Genomic DNA, 9075 nt, shown 5'->3' on the forward strand with positions numbered 1-9075 from the left:
CCTTTTGTGGACATCTTAAGATTATGCACTTCCTCTCTCAGTAAAATATTTCCATACCTATTACACTATTGGGAATTTCTTTTTTACATCCGACCTGTTCCACTTTGAGCTTGTCTCCTTTCTTTTGTCTCCTGACATTTTTAAGGAGAGTAGAACAGCCTGGAAGCATTCACATAATTACCTAAAGAAGTTACTACTTCATTGTCTGACTTTTAAAAGATGCCAAGAGCTATTATCATTAAAGTTGAATAATGTCAGATGATAATTAATTTGATCCTTAACTGTTCAGTGTCATTTCCTTCCACAAAGAAGCAATCAAATATAATATGTACTATATTGGTTGGAAGCATGGGGTTTCATGTTGGTCAGACCTGGATCTCCATCCTAGCTTCAGCCACTTGCTAGCTATGTCTCCTGAGGTATTTTGCTTAATTTTCTTAGGACTCAGTTTCCTCTTTTGTGAATTGGGATAATAATGCTGCCTCCCTTGTATGGCTATGAGATTTAAACAAGATACTGCCTATAAAAAGGGCCCCACACATATTAGGTGCCCATAACTATTTGTTTTTATTGTTTATTAACTACAGTAGACCTATTTTATTAAAGCTGAGCAATGAGATATTATGTAATAGATAATTATCCTTTTGAATTATCTAAGAGAAAATCTGTCATTCTTGTTACTCCATGTGGCCAAACTTGAACGTAATGATGGGGATTTTGTTTATTTATTTATTTTTAAAATATGTAAGTCCAGAAGAAGAGAGAATACATTGAGTGTCTTTACAAACTTTAAGCAATTTTTTAAAAAGATTTTATTTATTTATTTGAGAGAGAGTGAGCAAGAGAGAGAGAGAGCACAAGAAGGGGGAGGGCCAGAAGGAAAAGCAGACTCCCCACTGAACAGCAAGCCCCATGTGGTGCTTGATCCTGGGACCCTGGAAGCATGACCTGAGCCAAAGGCAGATGCTTAACTGACTGAGCCACCCAGGTGCCCCAAACTTTAAGCAATTTTTATTCTCAATTACTTCTGGCTCTGCTCATTTCACAGAAGTCAAATGACCTTAAGTCTTGCTGAGCCTCACTGTGAAAGATCAGGCATTGATGCTCTTTGGGTAGCAACTGTCAGATACCATTGACAAAGTAGCTACCAGAAGAAATTGGAATAATTCTTAGAATATTTTTTTTCTCTGCATTGGATGTCTGTTAATGGAGCCTAGTAGAGAGGCAAGGTAGGAGTATAGAGTGGCAAGGAAGATACAAATCCAAGGGATGAGACAGCACTATAGTCAGGCTGCCAAAGGAGGCAAATTCTTGGTGGTGAGAGGACACTGGAAGCAAAAATGAGGAACTCCATCTCTTTCTGCTGGTGCCACTCTGTGCTCTCACAGAGATGGGTTGCTTATGTTCTGATAATAACAGCTGCCCAGCTTGGCAACCAGAAAGTAAAACTGGAACCCTCCAGAAATAAGGGAACATAATCAACATAAACATAAAATGATTGTACAATGGCCTCTCACATTTGTTGTTTCTGAAATTGTGAACAGACAACTGAGCTAAAAAATCTAAAGGATTTTTAGTAGACATAGACAATATTATTCTAAAATTTGCATAGAAAAGTAAAGGTAGTAAAATAGCTAAAACAATTTTGTACAAGAAAATAAAGTGGTAGAAATTAGTATACCAAATTTCAAGACATATTGCATAGCTACAAAAATCAGGGCAGTGTGAGTGTTGGTGGACGAATAGATGCATAGATTAGTGGAACAGAATAGAGAACCCAGAAACAGACCCACAGATAACCCCAAATGATGTTTAATAAAGATGCAAAAACAAATCAGTGGAGGAAAGAAGACAGCCTTTTCATTAAATGGTGCCGGAGCAATTAAACATCCACGGGGGGAAATGAATCATAACCTAAGTGTTGCACCTTAAATAAAAGTTAACTCGAAATGGATCATGGATGTAAATGTAAAACATAAAAATAGAAAACTTTTTTACTTTTTGTTTATTTATTTATTTTTAAACTTTTTTTAAAAGGTAGGAGAAAGCCCTTAGGATTTAGGTCTAGGCAAGGAGTGATTAGACTTGAGGCCGGAAGCATGATCTATAAAATAAAAAGTTTATAAATTAGCCCTCATCAAAATAAAAACTTTACTCTGCAAAATACCCTGTTAAAAGGATGAAAAAGCAACATACAGTCTGGGGGAAAAGTCTGTGCAAATCACCTAGGGTTAATCTGATTTGGTGAGGTCTGCACTCTGTTATGAAGGTTTGGTAGCTTTTTTGTTTTTATCTATTATGTGCAGAGACTTTTACTCATATTGTACTAAGCTATGCTTTTTGCTTAAAAATACAAAGCTTTGATAACTATTTCCTTATAATCAAATCATAATTACATATTAATGCTATTGCCATTTCAGGAAATTATTTCTCCTTTCGTGAATTTAATTACTAACTTTATCTTTTTAATGAAAAATGATAGGGTGCTATATTCAGGAGTTGTTGGTACAGCAATATCATTCTTTACTTCTGTTCCTCAATCCATCAAATTCTTTTTGATACCTTGCTGTGTTCAGAAGGTACTTTTTAATTTAGTTCAGTGGCCGCATTTCGATGCATGATGTTTGCTCAGTTCTGACTCTTAAGGTCGGAAGAGAAAAAGTACATGCAAATTTCAGAAGTGAAATATCATTCCATATTCTTCCCATTGCTGATGTATCTCCACTCCTTGTTTAATGTTAACAGCTGAACAGACTGGATTCCTTTCACCCTTTTTTTTTTAAGATTTTATTTATTTATTTGACAGATAGATAGAGAGCACAAGTAGGCAGAGTGGCAGGCAGAGGGAGAGGGAGAAGCAGGCTCTCTGCTGAGCAGGGAGCCGGACGTGGGACTCGATCCCAGGACCCTAGGGTCATGACCTGAGCTGAAGGCAGCCGCCCACCGGACTGAGCCACCCAGGCGCCCTCACCCTTTTTATAACGGCAGTTAATCCTCAATCACTGTCTCTTTTTATGTTCCCATGTTGAGGCCCCCTGGTTCTGAGCACAGTGCTAATCAGATCAGCAGCTCAGCTGCTTGGGTCTCTTGTAGGCGTCAAGGATCTCCATTAAGGGAATGAGGAGGAATGTGTGAGAAGAAATTTTGTCCAAAGTGTGCAGATTGTGTATCTGATTCTCTCTGACGTTGATCACCGAGCTGAAAATGACAATGTGTGGATAGCTCAGTCTGAAAACATGGCTACTGACTTCCCCAACTTCTTTATCAAAACACCTGTGAGGACAGCAGAGTGTGAGTGTGTTTTCTCAGGTATCTGTAGTTTAACCCAATTTGAAATCTTTAAACTCAAAATTTCCTGAAGGTATTGTGCTATATTTTAAAAATTCACATGTTTTTTTGGATCTTATAGCATAATATTTTTTTAATATAAAATAGTATTTTCAGTTACCATCTCCAGCTGAGACTTGCTAGATGTTTACCAATCCCATTTCTGTTTCTTGGGCATACAGAAATTCTCGATTTCTGAGCATTTCGTGCAATTAGTAACATAGGGCCAATTGATTAGATTCCAGGCAATGGGTTGTGGGCGGCAGTGATAAAGGTCTGGCCATAAAACTTAAAAAATACACAGTTGCGGGGTGCCTGGGTAGCTCAGTCAGTTAAGCATCTGCCTTTGGCTCAGGTCATGATCCCAGAGTCCCAGGATTGAGTCTCACATCACGCTCCTTGCTCAGTGGGGAGTCTGCTTCTCCCTCTGCCCTTCACCCTGCTTGTGCTCTCTCTCACTCACTCTCCTTCCCTCTCTCAAATAAATAAATAAAATCTAAAAAAAAAAAAAAAAAATACACAGTTGCCCATGCTTTCTCTTTCCCTTCCAGGGTGACCATGGAAGTTATGCATTTAGTATGATAGTGACACAAGATGCAAAGAGCCAGGACCCCGGAATCTCCACCTGGGGGAGAGGGCCCGATGTACAGCGTTCTGTGACTTGGACAAGAAATAAATTTTTATTATGTGAAGTCACTAAGACATTAGGGGTAGCTTGTTACAGCAGCTATAGTATTTGTCCTGACTAATGCACCATGAGAACAATATTCTTCTGCCAACTGTATTCATCAAGGTGTAGTTTCATGAAGTTAATTTTGAGAATGGACTGAATTGAAGAATGACAACATTTTCAGATTTAGTATCTAGGCCATCTCTCTCTTCTTTCTTGCTGCTGCAATACTTCTAGACCTCAAGATCACAAAAATATGTGGATACCAAAAATTGTTGTTCTTTTATTTCTTTCTTTTCCCCCAAAGTTCACTGAGTTCTATTAGAGTAATCATGAGAGAAGATGCCCAGAACACTGCAAAATTGCAATAGTTTGGGTTGAAATTTTGGCCAAGAGGTTAGGATTTAAAGAGTTTCTGACCTGTTGTCATCCTGTTAGGGTCTCATTTTTTATTGAAAGGTGATGACAAATGATGCAATTTATTTTATGCTAATATGATCATTTCCATCCTTTACATAGTTGTCCCTCTTGTCCACAGTTTCGCTTTCCAGTGTTTCAGTTACCTGCAATCTACCATGGCCTGGAAGCAAGTGATCTTGACACATGGTCAGAAGGTCAGAGTAGCGCACACTGTATCACAGTGCCTACATCATTCACCTCACTGCATCTTATCACGAAGGCATGTTACCATCCCACATCGTCACAAGCAGGGTGACTACATTACAATAAGATATTTTAAGAGAGAAATTACATTCATATAATTTGTATTACAGTATATTGTTCCATTTTATCATTAGTTATTGTTGTTAATCTTTTATTGTGCCTAACTTATAAATTGAACTTCATCATATGTATGCATGTATAGGAAAAAATACATAGTATATATAGGGTTCAGCACTTTCCATGCTTTCATGCATCCCCTGGGGGTCTTGGAACATATCTTCCACGGATAGGTGGGGGTAGAGGAACTACTGTATTTTAAGAGTCTGAAAAGAGTCAATTATCACCATATTTATCAAACATAAATCCTAGGATTTGTAACACTTTCCTTTACAGAAGTTCTCAATATTTATTCCCAATTTTCTATGGCCATGACAAGAAAGAAACCCTTGAGGGCTCTCTTTTGCCATTTTCAGGCTTTGTGTATCCTAGACAATTCGCTTAGCCACTCATTCTACCAACAATCTCTCAGCAGCATTTCTCAAATTTTCGTTATCCCCAAACTACTTAATGGCTTACTCAGTGTAGTCTTAGACCATTAATTCTAAGTGAATAGAAAGAGACATGATAAGTATTTAAATTATAAAAGAACATACTATTAATGGTAAAAATAATTGTTTCATGTCAGTGGAAGAAGGATGATCTCACTGCTAACCTTTCACTAAGCGTTGGCTCAGTAATTCAAGCATTAGCTTCTACATGTGGTATGTTTCTTCCCTGCCTCTTTATTGTTACTAAATTGAAGGATTAAAACTAAAATTATGGATGATTGAGAATTCCAGCAAGTGTTTGATGGCTCCATCTGATAATTCTGGATATTCAGGTCAAATATGGGCCCAGAACTTAATGGAGAGATTTAATGAGTATAGGACCTTGAAAACGCTTAAATCCACAAGGGAATCAAAACCTGGTGGTTTGACTGGGTCTAGTTAGGGGTAGTGACAGATAAATTCCTAATCTGCTCTTTGATTACATTGCATTCTGTTGAACTATTCTTCATGTCTCATTGCAGCATCTTGATGTGGTTTTTAAACATATGCATGATTTCTTCACTTTGTTTTTTTCTAATGAGAAAGAGAATCTTCAAATATTGGGAATGAGTCCAATTCCTAGTGACCAAGGCATTTGGACTACAGCTTGTTTTGATTTGTTTTAATCCTCACACCTTATCTTCACCATTGAAAACTGGCAATGGTTCATCCCTGCGGTGATAAATTCAAGCTTGTCAAGATAATTGAGGGTATTACTGAGATGCCCCACATATTTGAAATGATAGAAATGATTTTTTTTTTTTTACATGCCTTGCTTTTTATTCCAAATAAAAGAGTCCCGACTTCCAATAGGGTGAAACAACTGTTAGGGATACATAGAAACACAAATGCAATAAACATAACCAACACTGTTGGAGGAGAGGGGCAGAGGAAAAAAACCCAAGAGAAGGAAACTTTTCTCTAGCAACTACCTCCATCTTATAGATGTCAATAGTTGAATGAAAATAGGCTGCTTACTTCATTTATCAATGAAAACGTTTACTCCTAAAAAGCTCTGACCTTCTGGTAGAAATGCTGTTAAGATTATTCCTCAGCTATCACTGTACTGTCTTAAGTCATAGCCTCCCTTTTTCAAAGTATCTCAGGATTTTGTAAACAAGAATATGGCCAAAACGCAATACAAGGAGATTGAAATTTGGAAAGCCAGGATGGAGAGACTGAGTCGCAATAGCTGTGAGATCTTGATTTCTATTTAAACTCTTTTTCATCCAGAAAGATTACAAACAAAATACTTTCTGGTATTAAGTTTTTCTTAAGTCTATTAAATCTTCCTTCGTCGTGAATTGTCCATTATATTACTTCTGTTATAAAAAAATTTCCCATTTGATTAAAAAAAAAGGCACAAAACAGTAAAAAGGAACCACCAAATGAAAAAACCATGAACTCTAACCTGGATCTGCCACTTATTTGCTGTTGATCTTAGGCAGGTTTGAAAAAATTTTTTTAATCAAACGGGGGTAAAAATGCCTCCATTTCGTATCTCCCATAGTTATGTGTATTCTGCAATATTTTCAACATTTTTTTATAAAGGCTTAAACACTTCTGTATTTTTAGATGAATAACTTTACACAAAAAGCTTAAAATGTGTGGCAGAAATAGGACAAAAATCAAATGTGAGTGATGGAAGAGTCAACATATAATAAACTTCATATCCTAATAAGGAACTAAGGAATCCAAAACATTTTTGTGATACTATAAAAGTTATTTATTCACTATACACAGAACATGTCCCCTATAAAATGTACATGTAAATCACTAAAAAGTATAATCTGGTGAACATTTTCTCAATTACAGAACATACTAAATCAGTTGGGATAACAGCTCTCTGTCTGCCTCAAAATAATCTAATTATAGCACCCAGAGTCTCCTTTATATCTAATGCAAAGTTAAATACTTATTTTGGGGATTATTTCCTAATATGTGTTTGAGGAGGCAGAGTTAACAATTTAATATAACTCTAGTATATTACAGTCACTGCACAATAAATCAGTTTATTACAGATTAAAACATTTTTTCATTATTTGTATTAATGGGATGCAAACAGAAATACTGGATACTTTTAAATGGCAGATAATCACAAAATTATCTTTGATAGTATTCTGGGTTTTATAATTACATTAAGATATGAATGGTGTAAAAGAGTTATGAATACACCTCAAAACAATGAGGCCATACTGTAATGATTCACTAGATTGTGCTCAGTAGACATTTATTAAATAAGTGAATTTTCTCCCCAATTACCCAGTACAATTTTTGCCCACAGTAAGGGCTCAGTAAATAAATGTTTGTTGAATATACTGACTTAGGACAGAGGTGAGACAAGATGGACCCTCTTAGCTAGATGTCAAGTATTATAATTGGAATTTACCTGGGAAAGAGAACATAAGGAAGATGTAAACTGCACATGGCATACAAGTAAATAAACTCAGATGCCAACAAAGCAAATCATTAAGCAGAAAAACACTGGCACTGGAATAAACAAAGGCAAGATTTGCCAATAGCAAAAATGGAACTGATTTTAAGAGATAACCAAGAAAAAGTTTATATTGGACCATACCTTTTCTCACCCAATTCAGTTTGAGACAGACCAATAGAGGCACTGTAAGAGACTATGGCTGTCTTCCTTGATATTCAGACATCCTAGTTTCCATTCATTTATTATGGACCTGTTACCCATGAATCAATATAAACCTATTCAGATTTAGGGATTAGTTTCCACAAGTACAAAGTTGAATTTCCTTTTATTTGTCCTAAAATGCTTACTTTCAAACTTGAAGGGACTTCAATTATTCCATGTAGTTTCGATAACATTCTTTTATCTTTTCAGACCAGAGTCAAAATATTCGTACAGTATTCATACTGCAGCACCTTCCACCCACCCTTTGGTCGCTTGAACTGCCCTTCTTTGGTTCTTTTTCCGCTTTCTCAGATCTTTCTTGAAGTGTAGTAAGCAGACCTGTACTGGGTATTCCAGCTGCAGTTTGGTCTATCATTGTCGGAATGGCTTCTGCTACGCCGTGGTCTTCCAGCCGGTCTACTGTTTCTAGGACTATAAGATCTTCTATAGTTGTAATCAAAGGACCGGCTTCTTGATCTTCTTCTTTCATAACTCCGGCTTCTAGAACGTCTGTATCTGTCATAATCATCATAGCGTGAAGAGCTGTATACATTCCTCCCTTCCTTGGCTTTCATTTGATTTGGAGTCTTTCGATCCCCCTGTGCAAACTGTATTTCAATTTGGCGTCCACAAATCCACTTTCTGTCCAAATTATGTAAAGCGTCTTCGGCATCATGGACATCCTCAAATTGAACATAAGCAAATCCTCTTGGACGGCGCGTGTAGAAATCAAGTGGAACATACACATCAACTATGGGACCATAATGACCAAATTCTCTTCGTAAATCTTCGGACCTGGTGTCGTCCGCCACGTTCCTTACGAACAGAGACGTGTTCGGGGGGCGCAGGTATCGGGACATGACGGCAACCTGAGTCTCGGCAGAGGTACTAACTCGCTCAGTAAACCGTCCGCGGATCCGGTTATAGAAATGATTTTTATTGGCATTATCAATGTCATGGAGGGACAGGAGCACATTTCCCTCTGCATTTGTCAGTGGAGAAAATCAGGGTCTTATATTCACTGCCCACTTCTTGACAGAACATGCTAGCAATGTGTACACTCAGTAACTGCAAGTTGATCATAATATAATTTTCACTATTTCCTTAAACGTAAAATTGCAATCAGGAGGCCCTATGGTAGACGGCTAATTAATCTCTGAAAACCAAGCAAGTGTGTGGATTTGCCTTTG

The 9075-nt window shown here is 37.2% G+C and overlaps 1 pseudogene; it reads right to left on the reverse strand.

Moving 5' to 3' along the window:
• Nucleotides 1-7417: 7417 nt before the first annotated feature.
• On the reverse strand, nt 7418-8769 carry LOC114221510 (serine/arginine-rich splicing factor 10 pseudogene; annotated as a pseudogene).
• Nucleotides 8770-9075: the final 306 nt, after the last annotated feature.

Source organism: Eumetopias jubatus, unplaced genomic scaffold, assembly GCF_037043125.1.
Source record: "Eumetopias jubatus isolate StellerSeaLion01/CBP00866 unplaced genomic scaffold, mEumJub1_p1.0 scaffold_13, whole genome shotgun sequence".
In the NCBI taxonomy this organism is placed as follows: domain Eukaryota; kingdom Metazoa; phylum Chordata; class Mammalia; order Carnivora; family Otariidae; genus Eumetopias; species Eumetopias jubatus.